This window comes from Cornus florida, unplaced genomic scaffold (genome assembly GCF_030987335.1).
Source record: "Cornus florida cultivar Cherokee Brave unplaced genomic scaffold, ASM3098733v1 CherokeeBrave_3.0.0_Hap2_Chr04, whole genome shotgun sequence".
NCBI classification, from domain to species: Eukaryota; Viridiplantae; Streptophyta; class Magnoliopsida; order Cornales; family Cornaceae; genus Cornus; species Cornus florida.
In genome coordinates, this window is record NW_026775574.1 from 46256796 (window position 1) to 46280064 (window position 23269).

Genomic DNA, 23269 nt, shown 5'->3' on the forward strand with positions numbered 1-23269 from the left:
GTAACGAATCGCACTCTGAAGATTCGACATTGTCATCCCATAGTAGTTGTGGACTTAGTGCATGTATTGGATGTGTTTTCAAATTTGGTTGTGCTTGGTAGATAGTTGATTATCTTATATATTCCTGTTGATATATACGTTGTTGCACAACTTGTTGATTTTGGAAACTTGGGGATGTCGTTGTTTGACTACGGCTAGGATATAGTTCTAGTACGGGGGATTGTCCCTCTACAGTCTAGTGCGCATATAGGGAGGTTACCCATGGGCTAGTAACCCTAAAGTAACTATGTTGTTGGTCTGATCCGGCGTGACGTCGAAGTATCCACTTTGTTTGATTTCGCATTTCATTTCAAGTTAATAACTAGATGATATCGTAACTTCTTGTTCCTTAATTGATTTCCTATTTTGAGTTTCAAGATTTTAACTTAGAGAAATCATACTTTATGCGTTGTATTGGAAGTTCCAATGTTGGTTAAATTGCATTGATATTATGATTTGTGTTTTGATGTTCAAATGTAGCTTAGGAATGATCCTATAAATTCATTTTGAACATAGGCGTTAGGTGGCATGATCCACTTTAGTTGTTTTCGTGTTTTAGATTTCAAGTTGAGGACTTTGAGAATCTATATCTTGTGGCTTTGTATAACATGCTTCTATGTTGTTTAAATTGCATGAATGATGTGATTTATGCTAGAAATGATCTAAGGTAGCTTAGAATGTTCCCTGAGTCTCATCTTGACATAGACGTTAGGTGGCATGAGCCCCTTTAACATGTTTTACCTTAAGGTGATAAAATTGTAAAATGCTAGGTCGATGCATGCTCATTTCCTACAAGTAGCTATATGTTACACACCCACGTAGTGGGGACATTTTTCAGGTACAAGAATCAAGGTCGAGATTCTTATCATGCTTAGATGATTTGTGGACTTAAAGACTTCCATTCTTGTAAAGGTTAGCTTGAAAAGCCACTTGTAGCCTTATGTGTCAAATGAGTATATATTTGATTCTAAATTTGTAATATGTGCCTAAGCACACTTTTAGATTCTCATTTTATGTATATGATATGAGGCCACGGGCCAAACCATATTTGAATTTCATGTATATTCATAAATGTTGAAATTGCCTTAATGAGAATATTATGAAAACCATTCGTTTTAATATGTCATTTATGCGCCGGAGTGTGCATTGTGTAATAAATTCATTATTTAGCATTCATTTACCATGTATGAGGTGTGGCCAAGGGCCAAACACCATTTTGTTTCCACTTTTGTATTCTTGTTTCACATATTGCATTTTTGGACTAAAATAGAAAAATCCGAGCCTTTAAGGGTTTATTTTCAAATCTAGCAGCATAAAGTGTGTTCTGGCACGTCCATTAGGGTTCATTTATCATGCATGAAGTTTGGCCAAGGGCCAAACGGTCATTTGAAATCATTTGTTAATTTTGGATTTCAAATTTTCCATTTCAAGTTCATTTTTGCCTTTTTGGCCGTTAGGGGGTCGGATTTTGACTCGGCCATTTTCGGGAGCCGCTAACCATTCCCGTGCACTCAAAATCACCATTTACGTTTGTGTGCATGATCGTTTCATGAAAAACCCTGTCATTTGTGTTTTGAGCCTTCTACGAACTCATTTCACATTTTTGTTGCATAAACCGGTTTAAGGGCATTTTGGGATTTTTCTTCGGGAAATAAATTTCGGTCTTCACATGGTCACTTAGAAAACGTGATTTTAGGGGGGGGTTTCTTCTTTGTGTTTTCGCAGAAAATGTCGTCTTGGTGCCGGAAATCCGTCGCAAAGTTCAGTTTTCTATTTTTCATTTAGCAGCTTTTTGGACCCTCATGACCAGATTTCATGGAGGGGCTTTTTGGGCATTTTATAGTGAGTTTTTTTCATTTTCTCTCCCGGAGCCGGATAGAAAATTTGATTTCGGGAGGGGTTTCTTCTTTGTGCTTTTCTAGAAAAAATCTACTAGCCCGTTTTTGCTCTCTATTTTGGCAGATTTCAAAAAAAAAAATCATGTAGCAGCTTTTTGTTTTAACCCTCTTGACCTAAACTAATCTAAGGGCATTTCGAGAATTTCTTTTGAAAAAGAAATTCTGGTCTTGACATGGTCATATAGAAAACGTGATTTTAGGATGGGTTTCTTCACAACATTTTCCAGAAAATGTCATCTCGGACCCGAAAACCCCGCATCAAATCTGATTTCCTATGCGCATTTGCACTATTTGAAAAAGTATGTTGTAAGGGCATTTTGGGGATTTCATGTCAAAAATAAAATTTTCTTTCAATATGGTAAGCTTGGAAAAATTATTTTGAGGGGAGTTTCTTCTTCGTGTGTTTCTAGAAAACGTCGTTTAGTGCCTTAAAACGGCACACGAATTTCAGCATTTTGCCCAGGTTACTATTCATGGCCGCGGCGATGTCAAAACTTTGTTTTGACTTTTCTCTTCCATCCGGACTCCGAATCAAGTGATTCTTGAGTCTAACTTGATTAATTTTTCGTTTTCTTCCCAGTGGTGTGCTCGGTAGCACCCGATTTTATGTTTTTCAGAAATGACCATTTTGCCCTTAGGGCTATTTTTGTCCGGTTTTCTTATAATTCGCTTCCGCTACTTTCTTTTGAGTTCCGTGACTTCACGGGAAGTCATGGATGTGTCTCGGGAATAATACACATTCTAGGGACATCATTTCCAGGTAAAATGACTATTTTGCCCCTGGGGGCTTATTTGTCATATTTTTGATCTTTTGCTTCCGCGTCAGTTCTCATTGAGTTCAATGACCTCATGGAAGGTCATCAAAGTGTCTTAGAGGTGTTTTGTGCCTTGGGAGACCGTTGTCTTGTTTCTTACTTCCGCATTCTGGATTCGTTATCGGATCTACGTTCGATTCATCACAGGACGCGCTAGCCAAAAAACCAGGGCCGTCATAGCGACGGTAGGTGGAGAGGAGAGAGAATAGAGAAAGGAAGAAGGAAGATGAGATGGATGGTGGTTATGGCTGCGATGGTGGGTGCAAAGTAAGGGCGGATCTAGGAATTGTCAATGGGATGGGTTAATATTTTTTTGGGTGGGCTGATACTAATAATTATTTTTCTTATTTTTTATTTTTTGTTTGGACTGGGCTAAAATTGACTATAGTAAAAAAATTAAAAAATTAAAAAAAAAATTGGTATAGGCTCAAGCCCACCCCTTAGATATGCCCTTGGTGTAGAGAAGGGGGGGCAAGAGAGAGGCGACCATAGTTGTCGATGAGTTAGGATTTTATTTATCTAAGATAAGACAATATGGGTGGTCTCCATGATCGACGGGAGAGAAAAAGCATATGGAATAATTAGGTTTTTTTCTGAAATCTATACATATATGTATATATAAATGATATTTTGGTTCATTAAAATAACTGAAGGTTAAAATGGTAATTTTATAATTTAAATAAATCAAATCACAAGTTAAAGGGCATTAAAGTCAATTTACATCGTGTCAGACCATGAAAGGGTGTTGTAATGACCCGGTCATTTTTTTCCCTTCCTTTTTTCCGTAGAATTTTACGGATGAATTTTTTTCGTTGAAATTTCTTTTCTGAGTTTAGTTTCTCGTCACTTAATGTCATCTCGAGTGCTCGGAAATGGTTTCTGAGACTCTTTCATTTGGATTGACAACTTCCTTTGAGGACCGAGTCATTTTCACATTTTTCGTTTTTTGACACTATTCACTTTTTGTCCTTTTCCCTATTTTGTCCTCATTCCTATTTTGTCTTTTCCCCGTTTGTCACTTGGTTGGCATAACCTCACTCCTTGTGTTCGGAGTTGGTTTTTGACTTGACATATCTTCATTTTAAATGGTTTCCACAAAATACGTATCTTCACTTTTGCAAGAAAGTACTCTGGTTGCTCCCGGTGTCCATAGGGGCATGGATGCACAGTTCTTCAAAAAAAAATTCTTTTCTTAGGGTGTTTTTCATAAATATATTTTGAAGATATTTTATTTCAGGGGTATCTAAGAAAATATTTTTGGAAGATATTTTCATTTTGGGTCATTAGTGTAATTTTCACTTTTTGAAGTGGTCATTGTACAATTAATGAAAGTTATTACTAAATGCCTTATTTTGAGCCTGGAACCTCATACGAGATTCATTTTCATATTTCATCAAGTCGCGTACTCATAGAATTTCCTTCTGGTCATTTTTCTCCAATTTCAAGGTTTTTAGACCTAATTGCCGCTGAACTTGTTTGGGGCATATCTCTCTGCTCGGGACTCATTTTTTTATGCCGTTTTTTCCGTTGTTCATATTTTCTCATTTAGAATCTTTTTTATTCACAGATTTTTGTCATTTGAGCGCATTTGCTCAAAATCCACTTTTCCGGACTCGGCGAAACCCTTTCGGGGCACTTTTTGAGATTTTCTATAAATAGGGAGTCTTAAGTCAAAAATTCAGATTTCCATCATCTTCTTCACCCTCTTAGCCGGCAGCCATTGGAGCCCAAGGGGCTGCCTTCATTCTTTCTTCTCCTCTACTTGATTTCCCTAGTGAAAACTCTTCGGCCTTAAGTTTATCGTTCCCCTCGACGTACTCTACCTTTCCCCCTTATTAGAATTCATTTTTGGCCATTTCTTGAGTTTGGGTTTGAAGTCAAGTTGTGATTTTGTTGGGGCTTCTTGGGGGTTTATGTAGATCGTGTTGTCCCCGACAAAACCCCGAAGTTTTGCCAAATTCGGAGCGGTTTCATTTTGGTGGCTTTTGAGATTTTCATCTCAAATGAGGTAGGGGATGTCTTAGGTTTATATTAATGTTGTATTGATTTTTATATGAGCATATACAACTTGTAAGCATGCCTTTGTTCAAGTTTTAGAATTGAATTTAATTGTTTTCTATGTTTAAGATTTAAGTCTCATGAAGGTGTGTAACTTAGAATTAAATTGTGGCATGCTAGAAATTTAGGCCTTGGTATACTTGTTGACATATATTAAATTCGGAACATTTGAATAAGAATTGCAAAATTTATTTAATATTTATCTTTTGTGAAAGATTAATTTGCATAGTTGTATCAAGGATGAAATCAACTTGTAATGTGATATTAAAGTAGGCTTTGGTGAGTTCTTTAACATATATTAAATTGAGGACATTTGGATATGTTTGAAAATCTAGAGAAAAATTAATTAATTAGCTTAATTAATTTTATTTTTAAGTGTTGTAGTCGCTTAAATTGCTTTAGGGTATCATATATGTGAAGACCATGTTATGACCTTTAACATATATTAATTTGAGCCTAGTTGGAATTGATTTGAAATCTAGAGACTTTTCATGTTAGGTTGATAATCTCTTGAAATGTAATATGTTTAATTACCTTGTGAGCATGCTACTAACTTGTTGTAGAATTAGTACTTGTCGTCTCTAAGGATGGTAATTTGACTTAGCATGATATGTGATATCATTGTCTTGAATGGCTTGTTTAAATATATCTTGTGTAGGTATATAACTTGTTAGAATATTACAATTGTTTACCTTAGAATCTAGTTACTAATTTGAAGGTTATTTAGTACTTGTGGCTTAGGATGGTAATGTAGTTCAATTGTTGTAAAACATTCTTACTTTGTGTATAAATTTCATATTGGAGACTTGACGTGTCATATGCTATCCAGACTTGAATTCTATGACATGGTTTGTGTGGATTCAACCTTATTTGTACATGGAAGATGGTTTTATGCATTATTGGATTTAATATAAGTTTGGTCTAACTTATTGATTTTGGTATAAGTTTTGAACTTATTGATTTTGGAAAGTTGGTAAGGACATATTCCATGTGATGGCTAGGGTTCGGCTCTAGTACGGAGACAAGAGTCTTCTAAGTCATAAGTGCGCACTAGATAGTACAATGTGGGTCATAATTATTTGAAATAACTTATACATGTGCGCATTAGGTAGTGCCTTGTGAGTCATAATTACCCGAAAACACTTACTTGGTCTAGTGACTACATGTCCTAGTCCTTCCACTATTTATTTTTGCATTTAATTTCAAGTTGTTAATCATGGATTACTTGTAGCTTGAGAATTGATGCTTGCTTTGGATATTTGAATCCTACTTAGTATACTTGAACTTATATACTTGCTTCGTGATTTAAACTTCATTTAGTATACTTGTGCTATGTATACTTGTCATGTGCGAAATCCTATTAGTTTAGCATACTTGTGTTGTGTTAAATGCATACTTGTGTAGAGATGCTTAGACATTGCATGACTTTTCTTAATATAGTTTAGTATACTTGGAAATGTATGCGTGTATGTCGTATAATATGTTTTAACATTGTTTAGTATACTTGAGCATGTATATTTGTATGTCGTTGTTCACTTTAAATTGCATGAGTAGTCTAGGATGCTCCCTGAGTCTCATTTTGACATAGACATTAGGTGGCATGAGCCCCTTTGACATGTTTCACCTTAAGGTGATAATTTTGTAAAATGTTAGGTCGATGCATGCTCATCTCCTACGAGTAACTTTATGTTACTCACCCACGTAGTGGGGACATTTTTCAGGTACGAGGACCTTGATTTGGGATGCACACTACGCTATGGAAGTTTCGTAGACTTGAAGTATCATTTTCACGAAAATGTTTGCATGAAATCCTATTCGTAGCTTTATATGTCAAAACTTGTATCTTTGATTCCATATATGTAATGTGTACATAAGTACACTTTTTGTAATGTATTTGACATGTATGACATGAGGCTAAGGGCCAAGCATGTTTATTATTGCACTTGTACTCATTTGGCGTTAGATTTTGTCTAAAAATGTAATTTTCCTACCTTTAAAGGTTTAGCATGTCAAATTTTGTAAATGAATTGTAATAAGGCCATGGGCCATTGTAGCATGTTTAAAATGTCATATTACACTTGCGTGTATGTTCACATCATCACACACTTGCATATAATGCAATTTGATCATGCCATAGGGGATTCAAATAAGACTTAGGGATTTTTCTTTATTTTGGTGCATAGCAGGTTCATTTCCTCATTTTTGACCTTTTTCGGTTGACCGGTTCTTGGTTTAAATTGTTTGAACATCAAAATCTCCAATTCCAGTAGCCATTTTTGATGTTTAGCCCAGTTCGGTCGACCGATGGCTTGGTTCGGTCGACCGATGGCTTGGTTCGGTCGACCGATTCTCTTGTGGTTTTAGTTGAACAGGGTTTTGCCAATTCCAGTAGCCTTTGTCATCTCAAGCCACAAACCGGTCAACCGGTTTGTCATTTCGGTCAACTGAAATGAAGGCTCATTCTTCTCCTTTTTCCTGGCTTACTTCGGCTGACCGAAGCTCCATTTCGATCAACCGAAATGGGGCTGCCTTGTGGGTCTTGTTTGGTTTGTTGCCTAAAAAGGTTAACCTTGTTTCATTCATTTCCACTTGACCTTGTTGATCTTGCTTGAGCCATTTAATGGCGTACATGGTCTAGTTTGAACTAGATCTTGCTCATTTGGTTGTCATTAAGTGACCTTTTCATTCTAGCTATCACTTCTGGTTATTCCTTTGGGTTCTGTGACCTCATGGGAAGTCATCTTAGGGTTTTAGAGGTGTGATATGCCTTAAGAGACCATTGTCTTGTTTCTTTTGCTTCCACATCTAGATCCGTTATCGGGTCAATCTTCGGTTCATCACTAACCCACCATGTGAATAAAAACCCGGGTCGTTACAAGTGGTATCAGAGCTCCTAGGTTCGAAAACCTTAGGATGACGGGTTTTGGGTGCATATCATACTTGTGTTGCCATGCTCTGTGTTTTTATTTGCTTCTTGATAACCTGTTGAATGTGATCACATGTTTACGTGCTTATGTGGACGTATGTTTAGAAGTTTACCTTAACTGTCTCAGCATGATATATGTGGTGGTTGCTCTAGTATATTATATGTGCTAGTCTGTCTGAGTACATTATATATACTTATAGGTCTTAGTATGTTAGATATGTTTGTTTGCTTTGCGTGTTATATGAGCTTGTCCATCTTAGAATGACTATATGATGTATACATTGACATGCCTTATATGATTCCTTACTACTTGTGTGAGTATGTAGTCCGTTGCTATGTTACTTAGTAGCTATTTATTCCTGTGACTTGCTTAGGCATTGTGGGTTGTCCCAGTTTGGTTGGTGGAGATGGATGCTAGGGCATTGTCTCTTAGAATTGTTGTATCCCTTAGACATATTCTTATCTTGAGGAGTTTCTTCCTTGGGTAGGAGAAATTCATTCTGTAAAGACCATGTGTCGGGAACTTTCTTGTCTGTTTTGTTGGTTTGGGTGTTCCAAGACCTTGGTCTGACGTTTGATGCGAGTAAGGCTCATGTGAGCGTAGAGTCACAGTCCTTGTCTGGTGAAATGAGACGTTGGCTAGGGAGGCTCGTTTCATTTTCCCTTTTCCTTCGTGGCTTCACGACGTGGTCGGGGAGTGTCTGGGGTGTTGGTGTCATCTCTCGGGGTTTTATGGTGACCTTGATGTGAAGATGTCATTAGGGTCTTTTTTCTAGCGTCATGGGACGATGAGTCAGATTGACTAGAGTCCTTCCTTGGGGATTAGGAGGTTTGTTTTCTTGAGCCTCAACGGCGAGGTTCTCGTGTCTTTTCTTCTTAGAGTGATGGTTAGGGATTTGATAAGCATGTTGACCTGGGATTCTTCTTGTCTTGCCTTGGACAACTCTTACGAGCTAAGGTTAGGGTGTAAGTGTTTCCGTGTAACTAATTGCATTAGTGCAATTAATTACTCTTCCGCGTCATTGGAGTCTTGGGGTTGTGTTTAAGGTTCCGATAGGATCCTGTAGAGTTCTCATCGAACTCGTTGGCATCTTGAGTTGAGTTCTCTTGTTGGTGTCTTGTAATGGTTAGTATTGGGACTATCCATTGCATTGTTCTATTTTGTATGGCGTTAGGATTCCACTATGTGTTGAGGCCAATCTTGGGAAAGACTTGTAGGCTCTTTGTTTCAGGGACCTTAGTGTTCATTCTAAGAGATGATTCATTTCCTCGCGGTGGGGGATTTGACTCATCCAGGTTTTGGGGATTCACTTTCGGTGAGTTTGTCCTTTCGAGAGGCATTCCATCCCTTCTTGCTTTTGATTTTGTGGGATTATTATTTGCATAGTCTGTGACGGCCCAAGTTTTGTAAACCCGGTGCTTCAGTGATGACCAAAAAATGACCCGATAACGGATCCGAAATGCGGAAGCGAAAGGTAAAACAACAGTCTCTAGAGATACAATGCATCTCTAAGACACCAATGTGACCTTCAATGACGTCACGGAACCCAAAGGAAAACAAATGCGGAAGTGTCGTTTCAAAACGGATAAAAAGGAACCTAAGGGCAAAATGGTTATTTTCCAAAAAAGTGGATTCAGGTGCTATCGAGTACACCGTTGGGAAGACAATGAAAAACTAATCATGATGGACTCAAAAATTGCATTATTCGAAGTCCGGACGAAGGAGAAAGGTCAAAAACAAAAATGATGTCGTGGCGGCCCGACAAGGATAGCCCACTACTGCTGCAACTGAGAGTAAAAACGGGCATCCAAACGGACTTTTCTGGAAAAACTCAAAGAAGAAACCCCTTCTAAAATCAAGTTTCCTACCCCAGAGCATGGATGGAAACAAAAAAAAAAAATGTATTATAAAATTTCCAGAATGCCCCTAAGAAAATCAGGTCAAGGGGATAAAAATTACTCCAAGTCACTGCCCAAGGAAAGGAAATAGGGCTTCGGGAGGTTTTTAAATTGCCTAAATTGAAAATGCAATCTTAAAATACACCCACAAGACCCCCAAAAGTTTCAGATCGGTCGAGACAATTTCAAAAAAAAAGTCGATGAATAGTACCAAGTACATTTATACTAAAAATCTGCAAAACCTAGCAGCAAGGATTTTCTGGAAAAATATGGATTTTTGAGGGCCAATATGATGTTTTCGGGAAAAACACAAAGAAGAAACACCCCCCCCCCCCCAAAATCGAGTTTTTTACTCAGCAACGCGGGTGAAAAAAAAAAAAAAAAAAAAAAAAAAAAAAAAAAAAAAAAAAAAAAAAAAACGCATTTTGAGAAACTCAAAATTCCCCTGGAACAGAATAGGGTAAAAACTCAAAAAAATGTAACCTTAAGTTTTTGTTTCATCAAGAAGAGTATTGTTTGCCAAAGTGAGCATGCAAGTGTATGTAATGTGATAACGTAGATGTGCTACAATGGCCTATGGCCTCATTACAATACATTTACAAGTTTTGGCATACTCAACCTCAAATTCTCACAATTAACCTACAATGGCAACACTTAAATTTTAAGGAAAACATACTTGTAATCTTTAAAGTTAATGGCCCTTGGCCTCATGTCATACATATAAAGTAAGCTTCAAAAGTATGCTTGGATACACATTACATGTCAAAGAAGCCATCTTAGCTTGCATAATACCATACATCCATGGTATACAAAAGATAATATCCAAAAGATAAAGCATGCTAAACAAGTGCATGTCCATATACAAAAAATGTTTCAAATTGCTCATGAACCCCTAAAGATGATGAGCATCCAAGAATATTGTCTCCTTACCTGTAAAATAACCCAAACCACTAGGGTAAGTAATCAAGTTACTCATAGGAAGAAGCATATACGTATACCCTAAAGTTTCAATTTCATTGCAAGATCAATATAGACGAATACAAGGGAGCATTCCACTTAACGTCTATGTTCAAGGTGTTCTAAGGGATCATCTTAAGCTAACTTAAATGTTTCTTAGCAACACAATATCAAAATGGATGTACTTAACAACATCAAATCACATATAACAAAATTTACAAGTTACAAATAACATTGATTGTCAACTTGGAAATGAATGCGAAATCAAAAGTGGAATCCTTGGACACCTAAGCTCGGAATTCTGCCGAGATCTCAACGGTTATTTAAGGCATTAACCCGCAGGGAAGACCACCCTAAGTGCGCACTATCTCAATTGGGGAGAACTCATACCTCCCGCACTAGAGCCAAACTCTAGCCATGTTACTAGTAACCATGTCCCAAGAGAATCCAAAATATATATCAAGTTCAAAACTTAGATATATAAATAATAAGGCATATCAACCACCTTACAAGCACAAGAACTTCAAAACCACACAAACCATGTCTTAGGGTTCCAAGTCTAGAATGGCATGATAGATGACAAGTTCTTAACATGATATAATGCACAAAACAATATCATTAACTTATCAATTTAAGCATGCCTCAACAATAAGCCATATATACTAAATGTTAGCATTTTAGCAAAAATAGCTTCTATAACAATCATGATTATCAATAGTAATCTACTAGAATGTAGGATTAACATCACAATAGCATAGTAACTCAAATCATTAAGAATTCTATACAATTTCAACAATCCTACTCAAGATATATACACAACATACATACTTAATCAATGAAATCCTAAATCAATCATAAGGATTTCCTATAGTATGTAGTACTACAATTCTAAAAGCATGTAACAATATATATTAAACCCCAAAGGATTATAAAACACTTAGAATATAAATATACTACCACCCCTACCTCAATAGAGAATTGAATCTCTATAATCCAAGTAACCAAGCTCAAAATGGAAAACAAGTTTAGGGTTAATGAAGAGGAAAGTGAGAGAAAACTTTTGTATTCCAAGGTTTTAAGTCTAGAGTGAATGAAAGGAAACCAAAAATGAAGTCAAAGCTATTAACCAAGCTTTTCTCCAATGGTAGCTAGGTTAGGGTTCTTGAAGACAAGTGAAAATGAAAATGATAAAGTGTAAAATGGTGAGTGGAAGGGCTAGAAATCCTCCACTCACTAAGTGCTCTTACACTACCTCTCACACACACTCAATGCAAGACTAAATGGTGAACCTACACTTGTCATGAATCTATGGTTCATTCCTAGCCTTAATCTCAAGCCTACACTTGTTACCAACTTTTGTAAACTTCTAAGACTCAATATTGAACCTACACTTGTCAACCATCCATGCCAACAACTGCACCAATCCTAGGCCAATAATGGGTGAATCTCCACCCTCCACATGTCATCATCCAAGGCATCAAAGTGTTTCCACACAAATGTCAACAAGTGGACCAATGAGAGTGTGACACTTGTCACACTTTTCAAAAATTACAAACAAGTCCTTTTTAAAAATATCTTCCAAATTAAATTGCAAAATGGTCCCTAAGACGAAAAATAATTTCTTATCATAATTACACTAAAACCCCTCAAGTTTAGGTTAATTACCAAAAAGTCATACTTTCATGCACTTTACAAAAAAAGTAAACATCCAATATGTTTTTCTACAAAAGTGAAAATGTAGATATTATAGAATTTAAATATCATGGATGCATGCAAAACCGGAATCAAATCCGTGCACAAGAAGTGAGGTTATGCAAGGAAAAAAAATGATAAACGGGAGAAAGACGAAATAGGGAAAAGACGAAAAAAGAAAATCGCCGAAAAAGGAAAAGGAGGAAAAAGACCGGGTCATTACATATTCATTCTTACATGTTTATATGCCTTGTTGTTTTGAGCATGCCTTAGAAATATGTTAGGGAATGTGACTATTTGATGGTTATGTGCAGGTGTAGATGGTGTGTTTTCCATTTACTATATCTGTTGGTCATGCTAGCGTCATAGGTGATGTGTAGTATGTCTCTAATGCTTGACCCCTATGTGATAAGTAGCCTATTTGATTGCCCTTGTACACTATGTGTTTAGTTGTAAGGTGCGTGGACTTTTATTTACATTTAGTATACTTGTACCTAGTATGCTTGCACGTCATTATTTCATCTCGCTTTGATTTCATGTACTTGAGCCTGTATACTTGTTTACCATGGATTTAGTACTGCTTAGTATACTTATGAGTGTATACTTGTACATATACACATATTGCGTTTCCATTTTGACATTTCTTAGTATGTTTGTGAATGTATACTTGCATAAATATACATATGTTTCATGACTAATTGCTTTATTAGTTCATTCTTTCTTTTCTATTTTTTTTTTTTTTTTATCATTCCGTACTATGCTTGGGGTTGTATGACCTTGGTTGTCGGGATTGTGTGTGTGAGCTTGATCCGATGAATTGATTCCTAGGCATAGCCTTGTAATAGGGCAGCTTTAGAATGACGTGGAGGATTTTAGGTGCATTGTCATGTTAAGAGTCGTTGTGACTAGGGTGGAGGTGATGTTGTTTGATTTTGTAAAGTCCGATCCATTGGCTTGAGGGCATAGACTTGTCAGGCTTTGGATTCGTGACTGATGTGGTTTACAACGATGTTTTGAGACTTGGGATTGTCAGTTTTTTTTCCAGTATTGAGGATTTAAGGCCTTAAGTGTAGCGGTGCCTGTGACATTGTTGTTAGAGTTTTTGGATTGGCTAGAATGGTCCAGCCGAACATCTTTGGACCATATCTCAACTCTCATAAAATGCTTGGTTTCCATGGTGCTTTTGGTAATGATTATTTAACATTGATGTCATTTGTATCAATAGGTTTCACGGGTAAGCTTGTTGGGGGCAGGTGATGAATTAAGGCTTTATACTGTCATGCTACCGTACAAGTCATGTGTGGTGGGCGAATGCTAGTTGTCGTCGATGTTACCTTGCATTACCTAGCTAGTAATGTAAGTGTGGGTAGGCACTTAATGCAGTCGATGCTGCCGCACCTTGGGTACGTTGTGGACGGGTTCTAGTCAGTATTCGTGCTGCCATATTGCTTCTAGTTGTGTTTTTTATTTAGTTATGTAGTTGCCTTGATCTCCTTTTGGGTGGTTGACATTGGGTTGGTATGTCAATTCGTTGGAGAGGTGTCTCATGGTTCGTAGTTTCGTGTCATTTCGTTAATCTTGAGACCTTTGGAGTTGTCCTTGGGTACTTTATGATCTATTCCTCAATATAACCTTGTGTACGGTCCATGTTCGATTCTGTTGGGAATGTTCCTGATTTCGGGGACAAAATCTCTTTAAGGAGGGTAGGTTGTAATGACCCGGTCATTTTCTTCCCTTCCTTTTTCCTTAAAATTTTACGAATGAAATTTTTTCGTTGAAATTTCTTTTCTGAGTTTGGTTTCTCGTCACTTAGTGTTGTCTCGAGTGCTCATAAATGGTTTCTGAGACTCTTTCCTTTGGATTGACAACTTCCTTTGAGGACCGAGTCATTTCTACATTTTTCGTTTTTTAACACTATTCACTTTTCGTCTTTTTCCCTGGTTTGTCCTCTTCCCTATTTTGTCTTTTCCCCGTTTGTCACTTGGTTGGCATTACCTCATTCCTTGTGTTCGGAGTTGGTTTTGACTTCACATATCTTCGTTCTAAGTGGTTTCCACGAAATATGTATCTTTACGTTTGCAAGAAAGTATTCTGGTTGCTCCCAGTGTCCACAGGGGCATGGATGCACAGTTCTTCAGAATCTTTTTCTTTTCTTGGGGTATTTTTTGTAAATATCTTTAGAAGATATTTTATTTCAAGGATATCTAAGAAAAAAATTTTGGAACATATTTTCATTCTGGGTCATTAGTGCAGTTTTCACTTTTTAGAGGGGTCATTGTGCAATTAATGAAAGTTATTGCTAAATGCTTTGTTTTGAGCCGGATCCTCATACGGGACTCATTTTCACATTTCGTCTAGTCGTGTACTCATAGAATTTCCTTCTGCTCATTTTTCTCCAGTTTCAGGGTTTCTAGACCCAATTGCCGTTGAACTTGTTTGGGGCATATCTCTCTGCTCGGGACTCAATTTTCTACGCCGTTTCTTCCGTTGCTCATATTTTCTCATTTAGAATCTTTTTTGTTCATAGAGTTTTGTCATTTGAGTGCGTTTACTCAAAATCCACTTTTCCGAACCCGCCGGGACCCTTTCGAGGCACTTTTTGAGATTTTCTATAAATAAGAGGTCTTAAGTCAAAAAGTTAGATTTCCATCATCTTCTTCACCCTCTTGGCCGGTAGCCATGGGAGCCCAAGGGGCTGCCTTCATTCTTTCTTCTCCTCTACTTGATTTCCTTAATGAAAACTCTTCGGCCTTAAAGTTTATCGTTCCCCTCGACGTGCTCTACCTTTCCCCCTTATTAGAATTCATTTCTGACCATTTCTTGAGTTTAGGTTTGAAGTCAAGCTGTGATTTTGATGGGGCTTCTTGGGGGTTCATGTAGATCGTGTTGTCCCCGACAAAACCCCAAAGTTTCGTCGAATTCAGAGTGGTTTCATTTTGGTGGCTTTTGAGATTTTCATCTCAAATGAGGTAGGGGATGTCTTAGGTTTATATTAATGTTGTATTGATTGTTATATGAGCATATACAACTTGTAAGCATGCCTTTGTTCAAGTTTTAGAACTGAATTTAATTATTTTCTATGTTTAAGATTTAATTCTCATGAAGGTGTGTAACTTAGAATTAAATTGTGGCATGCTAGAAATTTAGGCCTTGGTATACTTGTTGACATATATTAAATTAGGAATATTTGAATGAGAATTGCAAAATTTATTTAATATTTATCTTTTGTGAAAGATTAATTTACATAGTTGTATCAAGGATGAAATCAACTTGTAATGTGATATTAAAGTAGGCCTTGGTGAGTTCTTTAACATATATTAAATTGAGGACATTTGGATATGTTTGAAAATCTAGAGGAAAATTAATTAATTAGCTTAATTAATTTTATTTTAAGTGTTGTAGTCGCTTAAATTGCTTTTGGGTATCATATATGTGAAGACCATGTTATGACCTTTAACATATATTAATTTGAGCCTAGTTGGAATTGATTTGAAATCTAGAGACTTTTCATGGTAGGTTGAGACTTTTCATGGTAGGTTGATAGTCGCTTAAATTTTCTACGCCGTTTCTTCCGTTGCTCATATTTTCTCATTTAGAATCTTTTTTGTTCATAGAGTTTTGTCATTTGAGTGCGTTTACTCAAAATCCACTTTTCCGAACCCGCCGGGACCCTTTCGAGGCACTTTTTGAGATTTTCTATAAATAAGAGGTCTTAAGTCAAAAAGTTAGATTTCCATCATCTTCTTCACCCTCTTGGCCGGTAGCCATGGGAGCCCAAGGGGCTGCCTTCATTCTTTCTTCTCCTCTACTTGATTTCCTTAATGAAAACTCTTCGGCCTTAAAGTTTATCGTTCCCCTCGACGTGCTCTACCTTTCCCCCTTATTAGAATTCATTTCTGACCATTTCTTGAGTTTAGGTTTGAAGTCAAGCTGTGATTTTGATGGGGCTTCTTGGGGGTTCATGTAGATCGTGTTGTCCCCGACAAAACCCCAAAGTTTCGTCGAATTCAGAGTGGTTTCATTTTGGTGGCTTTTGAGATTTTCATCTCAAATGAGGTAGGGGATGTCTTAGGTTTATATTAATGTTGTATTGATTGTTATATGAGCATATACAACTTGTAAGCATGCCTTTGTTCAAGTTTTAGAACTGAATTTAATTATTTTCTATGTTTAAGATTTAATTCTCATGAAGGTGTGTAACTTAGAATTAAATTGTGGCATGCTAGAAATTTAGGCCTTGGTATACTTGTTGACATATATTAAATTAGGAATATTTGAATGAGAATTGCAAAATTTATTTAATATTTATCTTTTGTGAAAGATTAATTTACATAGTTGTATCAAGGATGAAATCAACTTGTAATGTGATATTAAAGTAGGCCTTGGTGAGTTCTTTAACATATATTAAATTGAGGACATTTGGATATGTTTGAAAATCTAGAGGAAAATTAATTAATTAGCTTAATTAATTTTATTTTAAGTGTTGTAGTCGCTTAAATTGCTTTTGGGTATCATATATGTGAAGACCATGTTATGACCTTTAACATATATTAATTTGAGCCTAGTTGGAATTGATTTGAAATCTAGAGACTTTTCATGGTAGGTTGATAATCTCTTGAAATGTAATATGTTTAATTACCTTGTGAGCATGCTACTAACTTGTTGTAGAATTAGTACTTGTCGTCTCTAAGGATGGTAATTTGACTTAGCATGATATGTGATATCATTGTCTTGAATGGCTTGTTTAAATATATCTTGTGTAGGTATATAATTTGTTAGAATATTACAATTGTTTACCTTGGAAGCTAGTTACTAATTTGAAGGTTATTTAGTACTTGTGGCTTAGGATGGTAATGTAGTTCAATTGTTATAAAACATTCTTGTTTTGTGTATAAATTGCATATTGGAGACTTAACGTGTCATATGCTATCTAGACTTGAATTCTAGGACATGGTTTGTGTGGATTCAACCTTATTTGTGCATGGAAGTTGGTTTTATGCATTATTGGATTTAATATAAGTTTGGTCTAACTTATTAATTTTGGTATGAGTTTTGAACTTATTGATTTTGAAAAGTTGGTAAGGACATATTCCGTGTGATGGCTAGGGCATGGCTCTAGTACGGAGACAAGAGTCTTCTAAGTCATAAGTGCGCACTATGTAATACCTTGTAGGTCATAATTACCCAAAATAACTTATACATGTGCGCATTAGGTAGTGCCTTGTGGGTCGTAATTACCCAGAAACACTTGCTTGGTCTAGTAACCGCATGTCCTAATCTTTCCACTATTTATTTTTGCATTTAATTTCAATTTGTTAATCATGGATTACTTATAGCTTAAGAATTGATGCTTACTTTGGATATTTGAATCCTACTTAGTATACTTGAACTTGTATACATGCTTCGTGATTTAAACTTCATTTAGTATACTTGTGCTATGTATACTTATCATGTCTGAAATCCTATTAGTTTAGCATACCTGTATTGTGTACTTGATTTACGAGTTTCCATATTAAATGCATACTTGTGTAGAGATGCTTGGACATTGCATAACTTATCTCAATATGGTTTAGTATACTTAGAAATGTATGCTTGTATGTCGTATAACATGTTTTAACGTTGTTTAGTATACTTGAGCATGTATACTTGTATGTCGTTGTTCACTTTAAATTACATGAGTAGTCTAGGATGCTCCCTAAGTCTCATTTTGACATAGACGTTAGGTGGCATAAGCCCCTTTGACATGTTTCACCTTAAGGTGATAATTTTGTAAAATGCTAAGCCGATGCATGCTCATCTCCTACGAGTAGCTTTATGTTACTCACCCACGTAGTGGGGACATTTTTAGGTACAGGGACCTTGATTTGGGATGCACACTATGCCATGGAAGTTTCGTAGACTTGAAGTATCATTTTCATGAAAATGTTTGCATGAAATCCTATTCGCAGCTTTGTATGTCAAAACTTGTATCTTTGATTCCATATTTGTAATGTGTACATAAGTACACTTTTTGTAATGTATTTGACATGTATGACATGAGGCCAAGGGCCAAGCATGTTTATTATTGCACTTGTACTCATTTGGCATTAGATTTTGTCTATTAATGTAATTTTCCTACCTTTGAAGGTTTGGCATGTCAAATTTTGTAAATGAATTGTAATAAGGCCATGGGCCATTGTAACATATTTAAAATGTTATATTACACTTGCGTGTATGTTCACATCATCACACACTTGCATATAATGCAATTTGATCATGCCATGGGGGATTCAAATAAGACTTAGGGATTTTTCTTCATTTTGGTGCATAGCAGGTTCATTTCCTCATTTTTAACCTGTTTCGGTTGACCAATAGCCTGTTTCGGTCAACCGATTCTTGGTTCAAATTGTTTGAACTTCAAAATCTCCAATTCCAGTAGCCATTTTTTATGTTTGGCCCAGTTCGGTCTACCGATGGCTTGGTTCGGTCGACCGATTCTCTTGTGGTTTTAGTTGAACAGTGTTTTACCAATTCCAGTAGCCTTTTTCATCTCGAGCCACAAACCGGTCGACCGGTTTGTCATTTCGGTCGACCGAAATGAAGGCTCATTCTTCTCCTTTGCCCTGGCTTACTTCGGCCGACCGAAGCTCTATTTCAGTCGACCGAAATGGGGCTACCTTGTGGGTCTTGTTTGGTTTGTTGCCTTGACAGGTTAACCTTGTTTCATTCATTTCCACTTGACCTTGTTGATCTTGCTTGAGCCATTTAATGGCGTACATGGTCTAGTTTGAACTAGATCTTGCTCCTTTGGTTGCCATTGGTACCATAGGGTACCAAGTGACCTTTTCATTCTAGCTGTCACTTCCGGTTATTCCTTTGGGTTCCGTGTCCTCATGGAAGGTCATCTTAGGGTCTTAGAGGTGTGATATGCCTTGAGAGACCATTGTCTTGTTTCTTTTGCTTCCATATCTAGATCCGTTATTAGGTTAATCTTCGGTTCATCACTGATCCACCAGGTGAATAAAAACCCGAGTCGTTACAGTCATTGTCAACTTTAGCAACCTGAGGGGCATGTCATTGTCCAAAAAAGGTCCAAGTTTCATCTAGCTATCAATAGGAAAAAACACACCGCTTCACTGTAATTAACCCTATATATATATATATATATATATAGGGAGCTTATATTGGTGCTCCACCAATATCCTTAAGCACTCCACTCTCCTTCTCTCTTGAAATGGAGTTACAAAAAAAAAAAATCCTTAGACCAAACAATGTTTCATTTCTATAATTTTTACTCTCATAATTGCCCTTTACTATTCGCATAATCTCTCTCTCAAGTTCTCACCTTCCATGACTCATAGAAAGGGAGTAATAAAAATCTAAATAGATATAGAAGATAGAAACACAGAGAATGAAACCCTTGATAGAAAATTCATAGAGAGAGTATGTGATAGAAAGTATACTATGAGAGACTGCCGACTGAATTCTGTCGTTGGTTGTGAGGTGAACTCGATGGAGCAAAGCAATTCTCACAAGTCAAACTCAGATTGCAATCAAACCATTTGTGCTTATGTGTTCATATGTTGTTTGCAAATGAAAACCCCAAAATTCATTCCTAACTTGAACTGTGTCATAAAAAAACTTTAAAGATTCAGTATCCAATATTAAATTCATTAGATGCATAATAAACACACAAATGGGAACACAAATTGATATAATTGGGAACACAAATTGTTAAAACTTAGTAAAATTACATTTGTTCAACTTCTCCAAAAATTAGTATAATAATTGACTTCCCTTATTACTTTTGTTCTTTCCTTTTGTGAATTAGATGAATACCACTATCTACTGGTCTTATATAGAAAGAGAAATGAAATAAGGTAAAAAATATTTGGTAAGAACTACTATGAGAAATTTTTGACATAGGAAGTTAAACATATTTTAAAGCTATCTAATTGATCTATGTTAGGACAACTAACCCTAAACCCACAAAATAATCTGACATTCAACACGAAGACTCCACAAAAAATTTTGAATTTGAGAGAGAGAAAGAGAGAGGGACAGTTACATATTTCATATATATATATATATATAAGGAGATGTGTTACAGTGATGTTGTGTTATTGGTAAAGAGGGAAGAGGAGGGAACGTGAGAGAAGAAGAAAGGAATCCTAGTCAACATAGAAAAGGGTAAATATGAAATTAAAATTGTTTTGTGTGGTTGAGGGACTTTTTGTAATTTAATTTTTAAAAGTAAGAAATTGGAGCACCTAAGTACATTTGTGAAGTGCGAATATCAGCTCTCTATATTTAAACAAATTTATCAAAAATATACAAAGGCCCCTGAATTTTTCATGCTCAACTTAATCAAGTCAAATAAATACAATAGAACTTATGCAACAATTGAGAGTATATACTAAACTTTCAATCAATAATTAGAACCTTGGGCCATCGAATAAATCAAAGTTATTGTTAGTTAATACAATAGTTTATAACTCTCATATTTGAGAGTCAATCTCCCTCGGGGGCATAGCGGCGTTGGCATGAATCCGAGAAGTAAGTCCCTAAGGTTTCGCTTTCGAATCACACTCTTGACTTGAATGGTGCATGTGTTGTGAAACCGATACAAGTGGTCTAAGAAATATATATATATATATTCGAGAGTCAGTCGTCATAACATGTAATAATGAGCAATTATTATTACGACTCTCACAAGTTGCTTACCTTATCCTAAACCGAATAAATCAAAGTCATTATTAATTAATACTATAGTTTATACATCTCTAATGCTTGAGAGTTATTCGCCCTCATGATAATAAGGAGCAATTATTACTATGGCTCTCACAATTTGTTTACCTTACCTAGTTAATCTCTTAATTGATAAAGGGTCTATCATTTATCACCGACTATGAACTATTTAACATCTATATTTATATAAATAATTGTCTGCTTAATTGGTCATATTCAAAGATTGTCAATATTTTATATAGGGCGAATTGCAAAAAGAAAACCCCTCGACTTTCACCCGTTTGCAAAAAACACCCTTTTATGAATATCTTTAGCAATAAACCCCCCTCAACTATCATGAGGGGTCATTTTAACTAACCTCTGTTAGAGTGATTGTGTGAAGAAAATTTTCTGACAAAATTACCCTTAGCATGAAACATCCATTTGACTGATTGTGTGATAAAATTTCGAACAAAATTACCCTTAAAATCAAAACAATACATTACTATTATTAAAGTACTCACCACATTTTTTTTTTTTTTTAAACGCATAAAACACTAAAATGAGGCCTCTGATTTTGAAACGAGGCCTTTGATTTTTTCTTTCGAAATGTTCTTGCATTTGGAATATATATAGTAATATGGTAGTTATTTATCAAATGTCAACTTAAATTAATTTTGGTGGGGGAAAAAAAAAAAAAAAAAAACCTTATACCATGATTTTTATAAAATAAGTTAAAGAAAGAGATATATATATATGAGAGATCCAAAAATATCAGTACCATGATTTTTTATAAAATTTAAAAATAGAAATTTATCAAACTATGTGGCAAAATCATCTCATAATTAGGAGGAAGGGCTTTTTTCATTTATATATATATATATATATATATATATATATATATATATATATATATATATATGAGGAAGTTGCTTTTTTCATTTATATATATGTGTGTGTGTCTGTGTGTCTGTGTGTAGCATATCACAATTTAATAGAAAAGTATTGGGATTAAGATTTATGATGTTGAAATAAATCAAATTTTATGTCATAATAAACGCTTTTTTCTAAAGAATAAATAAATAATTAAAGATAGTCCAAACAAATATTTATTATTTAAGGGAAATATCTTTTGACTATAAAAAAATAAAAAATAAAAAAACAAGTGTGAAATATGTTTTGGGGGTAGGGGACGAGGGTTTTGTTTTGATATTATGGTGGACGCCTCCAATGAATTTTTTTTTTTTGGTATGCTATATCCATAATTTTTTAGAATCTTATAAATTTCTACTTTTAAATTTTATAAAAAATCATGGTACTGGTATTTTTGGATCTATGGTATATATATCTCTTACTTTATCTTATTTTATAAAAAATCATGGTACGATTTTTTTTTTTTCACCAAAATCAATTTAAGTTGACATTTGATAAATAACTACCATATATATTCCAAATGCAAGAATGTTTCGAAAGAAAAAATTAAAGGCCTCGTTTCAAAATCAGAGGCCTCGTTTTAGTGTTTTATGCAGTTAAAAAAATATATACATATATTGTTTTGATTCTAAGGGAAATTTCGTCCGAAAGTTTTCCTCACACAATCACTCTGACAGAGGTTAGTTAAAATGATCCCCTCATGATAGTTGATGGAGTTAATTGCTAAAGGCCTGTTTCGTATGCGTTGTGTTTCCGGGCGTTTTGTTTTAGCTTAGAACAGAACAAGTGTTTTGTAATGGAGTGTTCTGAAATGAGAACAAAACATGTTTGGCAACGAAAATTTGCAGTGAGAATTTTGGAACACAAACATGGTAGAACATGTTTGCCAAGATATTTCGTTTCAAGAAATATGAGAACAAAACATGTTTGGTAGAATGAAAGTGTAACCAAAATCACTGAAACAAAAACATAAAATATATTTGGTAAAGAGTGTTTTTAAATAATGTTTTCATCAATATATTATTTATAACTTTTATTAAATATAAAGTAAAATTACCAATGGGCCAAGTGACCTAGCGGTTTCAGTCTCTTACTTTCCAAAGGAAGGTCAGGGGTTCAAGTCTCAAAAGAGATAAGTGTGTGTAGGTACCAACTAGGAAAAAAAAAATAGATATATATATATATATATATATATATATATATATATAAAGTAAAATTTTATTATTGTACAATTTTATTATACAATTGATATAACTTTAATATTTTTTTTTTAGTTTATTTTAGTTTATTAGGTTTTAGTTTACAATGTTTTTTAACTAATATATAAAAACCAATAAAATATATTA